Source organism: Heterocephalus glaber, unplaced genomic scaffold (genome assembly GCF_053883595.1).
Source record: "Heterocephalus glaber isolate CG9 unplaced genomic scaffold, H.glaber_assembly_v1.0 deba00001689, whole genome shotgun sequence".
NCBI classification, from domain to species: Eukaryota; Metazoa; Chordata; class Mammalia; order Rodentia; family Bathyergidae; genus Heterocephalus; species Heterocephalus glaber.
In genome coordinates, this window is record NW_028258414.1 from 7,603,522 (window position 1) to 7,612,654 (window position 9,133).

Consider the following 9,133-nt stretch of genomic DNA (forward strand, 5'->3'; position numbering starts at 1 on the left):
TCAAACTTGGGACCTTGTGTTTGCAAGGCAGGTGGCAGAACCACTGAGCTAACTCCCCAGCCCTCCATTTTTTTTCTTTTCTCATAATTTTTCCTTTCCCTTCTTTCCTTTCCCCTTCCCCTCCCACTTCCCTGACCCCTTTGGACTTTTTCTTCCTATTTCAAATTATGTTATTCGTTTTAATCCTTATTTACACTTTCAGTTTCTTACACTAGAGAAACTTCGGTATTTACACGTGTCCTATTTATTTCACTTAAGAGTATGGCCTCAATGTGCATCCATTTAGCTATAAATGTCTCTAGTTTCTCATTCTTTATGGCTGAATAGTACTCCATTTTATAAAAAACCACATCTTCTTTATCCAGTTTCCAGTTGATGGACACTTGGGCTGTTTCCCAGTTTTAGCTATTACAAATTGTGCCTCTGTAAACATGGGTGCACATATATCGCTGTGGTATGATTCTTTGGGGAAGATACCCAGCAGGGGAATAGCTGGGTCAAATGGGACCTCTAGTCCTAGTTCTTTGAGGTGTCTGCATGCTGATTTCCACGGTGGTTGCACCAGTCTGCACTCCCACCAACCATGGAGAAGGGTTCCTTTTCCCTCACAACCCCACCAGCATTTGTTATTGGTTGATTTCATTTGTTATTGGTTGATTTCTTGATAGCAGCCATTCTTTCTGGGGTGAGGTGGAATCTCAGTGTTGTTTTCATCTGCATCTCTCGAATGACCGGTGATGTTGAGCATTTTTTCATATGTTTATTTGCTGCTTTTACTTCTTTGTCTGGGAAATGTCTGTTCACTTCAGATGCCCATTTTTGAACTGGGTCTTTATATTTGAGGGGTCTGATTTTTTTCAGTTCTTTATATGTTCTAGATAGTAGACCTTTGAGGAACAGCTGCTAAAATTTGTCCCTCATTGTAGGTTGGGAGACCACTTTCTTGTCACATTCTAACTCAGCTGTGTGATGTCTGCCCTGGGTGCTCAAGGGCCAGCTGGTGCCTTTCCTAGGGTTCTGAATATTAAGTGGAAAGTGCTTAGAAGGTTCCAGGTGGATAGTGAGAAATCAGTAAATGTGCTGTAATTATTAATATTTGAATCTGATGGTTACAAAGGGCTGCAGTCACTAAACTCTGAGTAGAATAACAGCAGCACAGATGCCCCACAATCAGATCGATGCCTCCATCTCTCAATTCCAGATTGGGGTTTGGGGTTGGCAGGGACAAAACACAAAGAATCTAGCACTCTCGCAGGTCACTGTGGCACCTGAGGCTCTGGGCCTCCTCAAAAGTGGTGGTAGAGGGTTCATTGCTGGGGTACAGACATAGGTTACAGGAACCTGCCAAGTTGGCCCCTTAGTGCCAGCCCCTCTCTGGGTGGCTAAAGCCCCCAGCCTACCCCTTGGGGCCTCAAGCATGTTGTCTTCTAAGTACAAAGGGAGGCTGGCCTTGTATCCCTTCCACATTCCAGCCAGACTCCCACCCCCAGCCCATCTCCCAGATAAGCCGAGTAAGCCCAATGGCTGCTCTGGGTCCCTGGGGCAGAGAGTCGCATCCCTCTTCAGCACTGGCTCAGCGTGTGTCTCCCTGGGTGTTTCAGGCTGCTCTGGTCCTGTGTGTGTGTGTTGGGGGTGGGAGGTGCTGTCTTCTTCCCTTGGGGCAGGACTGTAGCATTCTGAGCATCCCTAGAAATTGGGTTGTGCCAGGGTGCTAGGTGGTAGTTCATGTTTTTGTCAGTAAACCTCTCTGTCCCTGGTACTTGCTTCCCATTTGCATGAACCAGCTGGCCGTCACTTGGTCTCTAGAAGTGGCTGAACTTCCATGTACAGAGCTCCTCTCTGATGCTGGGCACTTAGGCTCCCTCCAGCAGCTGGTTCAGTATTTTGTGGAGCTACTGGCCAAGCAGGGGTAACGAGTTGACTGTGTTCCTCAGCCTCATCTAACTGAGGAAAGGACAGCACGTAGCTCTGATGGGACAGCTTCACTGGGGATCCTGCTGCCAGAGGCCTGGTGGCAGCACATGGAACTGAGGTGTTAGGGGTTGGTAGCCACTCACAGTGCGCTTGTAAAGACATCTGCTGGGCACTGCAGGTCATGCAGCCCTGCCTCGCTCACAGGGACAGGATTCTCCAAGCATCCTTACTAACCAGAGGTGTTTGAGCCCTTCCTTTGCATCCAGGGAGATAGGGGATATTGGACTCTAAATTTCATGTGCAGAAACTGAGGCTCACAGAGGTGTGTACCAAAGTCACCAGCCAATGCATGGCAGAGCCAGATTGGAGAGGAGGGTCCCCAACTCTAGTAAACCCCTCCTTCCTCTTCCCCATCCATTCGGTCCCGACCCGCCTTCCTGGCCTTCGAGATTACCTTTCTAAATCCTCCTCTCTCTCACACACTACTCCCCTGGAAGCCACTGTTCTGCGTTCACCCACATTCCACAAACATCTGTGGGCACCATGGTGCCAGTGAGGGAGTCAGGCCACACATGAGCACATGCAGCATTTCAGACAGCCCAGGCTCAAGGGAGACAACATGGCAAGGTGATGGTATAGGGGCCAGCGAGTCCAAAGTCTCAGAGGTGGGTGTGAGCCCCAAGGAGGGCCTGTGCTGGCGAGAAAGAAGGCCAGAGGTGTGCAGAAGAGGACAGGGGGTTGTACATCCAGAAAGCTGTGCGGGCACCTTTAGCCTGGCAAAGCTGCCGTGGGGCATCAGGGTCGGGAAAATGGCAGCTGGCCTGTCCTGTTGCCAAACTCCCATTGACTGCCTGGTGAGCCATCAGCCAGCTTGTGATTTTGGGGGCAGAATACGAAGTAGGAAGAATGCAGACAGTCCATGTGCAGAGCAGGGACTGGATCATGAAGCAGCTAAGAGAGGCTCCAAGCCATACAGGCAGCCAGAGTTGGACTCAGATATGAAATCCTGCCCAGGATACAGTGGCAGCAGACAGTTTTGAGTCCTCTGTGGGGCTTCCTGCTCTGTGGTCTTAGGAAAACGGTGAACCTCCCGCAGCCTCAGTTTCCTCATCTGTATGGGGCTGACAATAATGCCTCCTCATGAGATCAGTGCAGTCCTGTATGTGGAGCATGTAGTGGTGTGTATCATGTATCATCTCCTTAGGCCATGGCAGCTTCTCGAAGGCTGTGATGACAGTGTGCTAGTGTGTACCGGAATCCAGCCCTCCAGGGTCAGATGGGATCTTAATGACCCTGCCAGGCCAGTGTCTCTTAAACTGCTATGTGCATCAGTTACTTGGGCCCAGCTATAGGTGCAGCTCCCTCTCCAGACCTCCCAAGCTGGGATTGCCAAAGGCGCCAGCCAAGACAGGCTACAAAGGGCCAGAGGCCTACGGTCTCCTGCCTGAGCCATTTTCCCCCAGCGCCCACACTGCCTCTGTGCCGTCCCCACTGAGTGGTGTTAATTGTGTTCTACCCTCTCCGGGAAAGCAGGAAGTGGTTGCATATGGCGATGACTGGGACTGGGACACAGTTGATTACATGGGCAGGCCATCGGTGGCTGGAGGCGGGAGGACACAGAGAAGAGAAAGTGGGTCTTCACTGTTTTGTGGCCTTTTATGTTTCCAGCTGAGAATGGAGGCAGGTGTACCAATGGGCAGTGCCAGGGGGACAAAGCCAGGTGAGATCAACTGGAGCAGAATGAATGTGTGGAGTGGGTTGGGTGGAGCTGAGTGGCACCCAGTGGAGCCCAAGTGGTGGGCAGAGCAGATCTCATAGAGCCAACTGGGGCCAAGTGGAGCCGAAGGGGTGGGCAGAGCTGATCTTAGAGCCTAGTGGAGCCGACTAGAGCCTAATGAATGAGTGCCATGAGTTGGGCGGAGCCTGCCAGAAGTGAGTGAAACCAGCAGATGGGAAGGTTGTAGAAGTGTCCTCAGGCAGACCAGGAACCTGGAGCCTAGCAGGAGAGAGGAAGGTGTAGTGGGCGGGGACTGCCTGAAGCCTGGCATGTGGGAGAGTGTCGCTGCTCTGGAAATCTTGTCCTGCTTTGCCTTTGGATCCTACCCCACCGACCCAGTGGCAAAGTGGAGGCCTTCAGTTCCTGGCCAGATATGTAACCAAAGATGAGAACCTTTGCCATTGGCTACCTCAGTTTCCCTGTTTATAAGCTTAGGGCAATGGAGGGAAGTAGAAGATGCTGGTGTGGGGCACTTTCCTCAATCCTGCCCACTCATGGGATGGGGTGGACTTCTGTGTATTGAGTGGGTTGGATGTTGTGTCTTCCTTTGGGGCCTGTTGGGTCCACTTGGCCCTGGAGGAGTCCGGGAAATGTCACTGTAGAGATTGCTTTTTGGGAGAGTTCATTGTCTCTGGTATCTTCACAGAGCCTTCTCCTGGCCCCTCCTGTGTAGATCTAACTTGGAGGTCAGAGAGTCTGTGATGCTGCTGGTACCCTGGAGCCTGATCTAAAACCCCAAATCCACCTTACTTAATCCACAGGTGGGGGCTCCCAGGTATTTGTCCTCACCAGGGGCATGCACGGTAGCCTGGCTATTGGCAGCTCAGGCTGGTGTGAAGCCCACCCTGACTTCAATTCTCTAAAAGATGATTTGGCAATAGATGGGGCAAGGGATCTGTATTTTGACCATATGATCACTTATTCTTATACATGGAAAAATGTCTTCTTAATATTTATAAATTAAAAACCTTATTAAGTACCAGGGACCGTTCCAGGCAGCAGGGAGAATAGACTTGAACAGATCAACCAGGAATCCCTGCTTCTGTCCCAGGAGGCTGTTTCAGTGGTCTGACTCAAGACTTTAGCAGCAAACATGGGCACTGACTCACTCCCTGGACATCTGTCTGTTGTCACCGTCCATGGCCACATTCTATCACTGAATTATTCTAAAACACACCTGACATGTGGCTTAGCTGCACAAACCCATTTCTACCTGTGAAATAAGGTTCCCCTTTAGAAGCTGGCTCTTGACTACCTCTTTCTCCAGTTTTATCTCTCCACTCCTCCCCAGCAAATTGTTAGGAATCCCTCCAGGTACACAACTCTGCTCGTGTGTTTTTTCTTCCTGTTAGATGCCAGATGGCACCAGAACTGTACTTTAAGGCCTTGACTAATGGCCACCAGAGTCTTGGCCTACCGGTTCCTCTTTTTTCTGGAACTTTTAGAAAGACACCACTTGTTTTACAAGCAGCTTATGTTGTAGTACAATTGTCAGTGGATTTTGTATATGAACTTTCTCATGTAGAAAAGGAGGAGTATTATGACATTCACTCCCTGTGTGTTTCACTGTCATTGTCTGCTCAGAGAGCAACTGCACAATTTCATTGAGAAGCCAGGTAAGGGTCCGAATTCATTCATGGCCTCTTCCAACAACTGTCATTGCTGGGATCTGGAATTGGCTAAGGTGGGGACCATTCCCTTCTCTCTTTTTGTTTTCATTCCCTTCTTTTTGAGAGGCACTTATTTTTGTAAGTCAAGAAACAGAATTCAACCTGAAGGATTTTTTCCCCCCCAAAAAGTCCCATTTATTTTTTCCCAAGGAAATATGAGGTAAAAAATCAGATATTCTGTTTTGGCCTCTCAGCAAGATTGCATACTCCTCCTTGTCTTAGGAGGGGTCACAAAATGAAATTGCATCTACAGTCAAAACAGTGAGTGTGACTTGGTCTCTAAAGGGACACGTTATCCTTTGTATATGAGTTCTCTGGAATTTATGTTTTTTTGGTACTGGGGATTGAACTCAAGACCTTGACCTTGCGAGGCAGGTGGTGGAACCACTGTGCTAAATCCTCGGCCCAGCAAAGGCAGTATATTACAGTGAGGAGAATATTAGAAAGACAAGCCTGGTGTGGTAGTGGATGCATGTAATCTCAGCACTCAGGAGGCTGAGGCAGGAGGATCGCCATGAGTTTGAGGCCAGCCTGAGCTACATAGTGAGTTCAAGTCCAGCCTGAACTACACAGTGAGACCCTGTGTCAGAAAAAGAGGGAGAGAGAAGGAGAGAAAGTAGGGTTTATTTTACATTAAAGTTTAAAATTTATATTTGTGGCCATGTCATATACACAATAAATTGCATATGTCAAGCCTCTGTTTTTCCACATGAAGAAAAGCTTGTCACAGGGCAAGTGGCTGGGTATTATTGGGTTTTCCTGTAATCTTTTTTTTTTGCCCAAAGGAAATCACTGGGACCAGAAGGTCCCTTTGAGGAGTGTCTCCTGCAGGGTTTTATCTTTTTCCACATCTCAGCTCCAGTTTCTTCATCTGTGAAACGGAATCATGAGAGTTCCGTGAGAGCTTGCATGTGAAGAGGTTTTGAAATCTGGGCTCCTGGTAGAACACATGGCACCTTTGGTTGCTGTGGAAGAGGCATTTCTTTCTCTTGGTGGAGTCAAGCCTGTGCTAGGGCATATGGCTTGGGGAACTGAGGTCAAGCCAGCCCCATTGTCCTATTCTCCAGGGCACCCTGGGGTGGGCACAGTCTGCACAGATATGGCTGATGTGTGAATCAGGGCCAGATTCATCCAGAGGAGCCTGCTTTAACTGCCTCTCCCATGTTTGTTTGTTGTTTTTTTGGTACCGGGGATCGAACTCGGGTCCTTGTGCTTGCACAGCAGGTGGTGAAACCACTGAGCTAAATCCCCGGCCCATGCCTCTCCCATGCTTGGAAGACCCCAGGCATTGGGCTTTCCAGCTCTCACGTCCTTGGGGTGATAGTGGGACCCGGCTCCCGCCTGCTCCTTCCAGGTGCTGTGACAGTGAGTGTTCCCATCTCAGCGTGTCTGGAGCTCCTGTCTTCCAGGGCATTGCCTTGTTCCTCTCCCACGCTGGGTACCCGCCAGTTCCCCCAAAGATGGAGCTTGTTTTGAAATGTGCTCTGCTGCCTTTTTTCCTGCAAATACTTGGCTGTTCTAATTAAAGAACTTGAAACATGCATCACCCATGATTATTGTAACTTGATTATTGCTAGAAAGATGATGTGAGAACGGCCAAGTTCCATGCTAAGCAGATGAGTTTAAACACTTCATGAGAAAAACCAGTTGCAACCCATTCGTAGGAGGATGAGGGCAGAGATGAGGACTTGGTGACAACAGTGATGTCCCAAGTGTCTGGCCTTGTGACGTTCCCAAAAGTCTTATGTGTTCAGAAGGGGGCCTTTGGAAGCAGTCAGATCATGAGGGCCCTGACTTCATCATAGCTGAATGGGCTGGCAGGAAGTGGGGCCTAGGTGAAGAGGGTGGGTCATGGGGGAGTGACTTTGGGTGAGTGTGTCTTGTCCCTGGCACTTTCCTCCTTGGCTCTTTCTCTCTGTCTCTGCTTCCTGGGTGCCATGAGGAGAGCAGCTTTTCTCTGCCATGGAGGTTCAGGGCAATGCAGAGAGAGCCTGTGAGGAGGTGGAGAGCCTGGGGCAAGTGAGGAACAAGTCCTGTGGCCATCAAAGGAATGGTGACCCAGGCAGGGAGTGGCTCATGCAAATCAGGGTTTTCCAGAAAAGGGGCTGGCACATATCGCCTGTCAGGAGCCAGGCAGTAAGTAATCTGGGCTTTGCGGGCTATGTTGTCCTTTGCCAGATCTACTCCATCACTGTCATTCAGAAATAGCCATTGAAGGCTGGAGATACAGCTCAATAGTAGAACACTTGTGTAGCATGTGTGAGGCCCAGGGTTCAGTCCCCAGTACCACACAACAACAGCAACAACCACTGACAGCACAGCTGATGGGACATGGATATGCTGCTATAGTACTTTGTTTATGGACATTGATGTAAGAGTTCCATGTCATTTTCACTTGGGATGAAGCAGTGTTTTTTCCATGTCATTTAAGTGTATCAAATTCTTAGCTCACTGGCCCTGCAAAAACAGGTGGCAGGCATGGTCTGGCCACAGGCTGCTCTGTGCATGGCTCTGTCTGCAGAGGACTGGGAAGGAGGCTGTGAGGGAGCCGGGCAGTGGCAGGAAAGCAGCCAGAGACGGGGCAGTGAGAAACGGGGGGGGCCACCACCCGGCCTGGGAGGTGTCCTCTAGCTATGTAGGCTCCAGAATCCCCCCGAAAATACCTGTCTGGAATTTAAGAAATCAGGCTGATTCTGAGTAGTGGGTATTACCCACAGAGCCTTCTCAGAAGGGAGCTGTGTGAGCTGTGTGAGCCAGCATCTGGAGACCGCTTCCTCCCCACTCCGACACTGCTGTGTGACTTCAGCAAAACACTTCCCCTCTGCATGCTTCTGCTTTCTCATCAGCAAAGCAAGACACCAGAACCCTTCCACCTCTGACAGGGACTTGGCACGCATCTCTCCAAGAGGGGAGCCTTACCTTCAGCACCACGGACAATGGCAACCGTTCTTAAGGGGTTGGCCTGAATTGAGCCTGAGGAGATCACACAGTTGGAAGTTTTGATTCTTCTCTCTTCATCCCTGCCTGGGACACCAGGGCAGAGGAGCTGGCCATTCTGTGTCTGTGAGGCCCTGAGCTCAATGTTCCCGTGGCGCTGCTGAGTGCTGCTGCTGCACAATCGTCTCCACTGGAGTGTGTGTGAATCCCATGGTCTCCCACCTCTGCCAGTGAAACTCAGGTATCAGAGACAGAGGTGTCAGGAGACCACAGGAAGGGAGGAGAGGAAGATGTGAAGGTCTCACAGGGCCCTCCCACCATTCACTTCTCCCCTTCCCCCCGTCATCCGCTCCCTGCCTCCACCCCTCTTTCCCAGGGGACAAAGGCAGGGAGATCTTTCGTGCTCCTCTGTGAGTCCTTGTATCTCCTCACATTTGATCTTTTGAGGACATAATTAATTTCCCCACAGAGCCCCTCATCTGCTGTACATCACAACATCTTACATCTCTTGGCTTTTCTCTGTGGCCACTGCCTGACCCTAGTCTGAACTGCTACCCTTGTTTAGCCAGGAAAACTTAAATGGGCTCCTAAGTTTGCTTCCAAAACTCTCCTGGCCATTTTCCCCTGGTGGTTCTTTTTAGGACTACCAGAGACATTTGTAAATACTGGAAAATGTATTCAGCAGTTTTTCCGTGTTCCTAGATGATAGACACCCAAATTGACGCGTGGTGTGTGGACACTCAGATCTATCCATGGTGTGAAGACATCCAGATCTACACATGGTGTGTGGACACTCAGATCTACACAGGCTGTGGAGCTGGATTACTGCCAATCT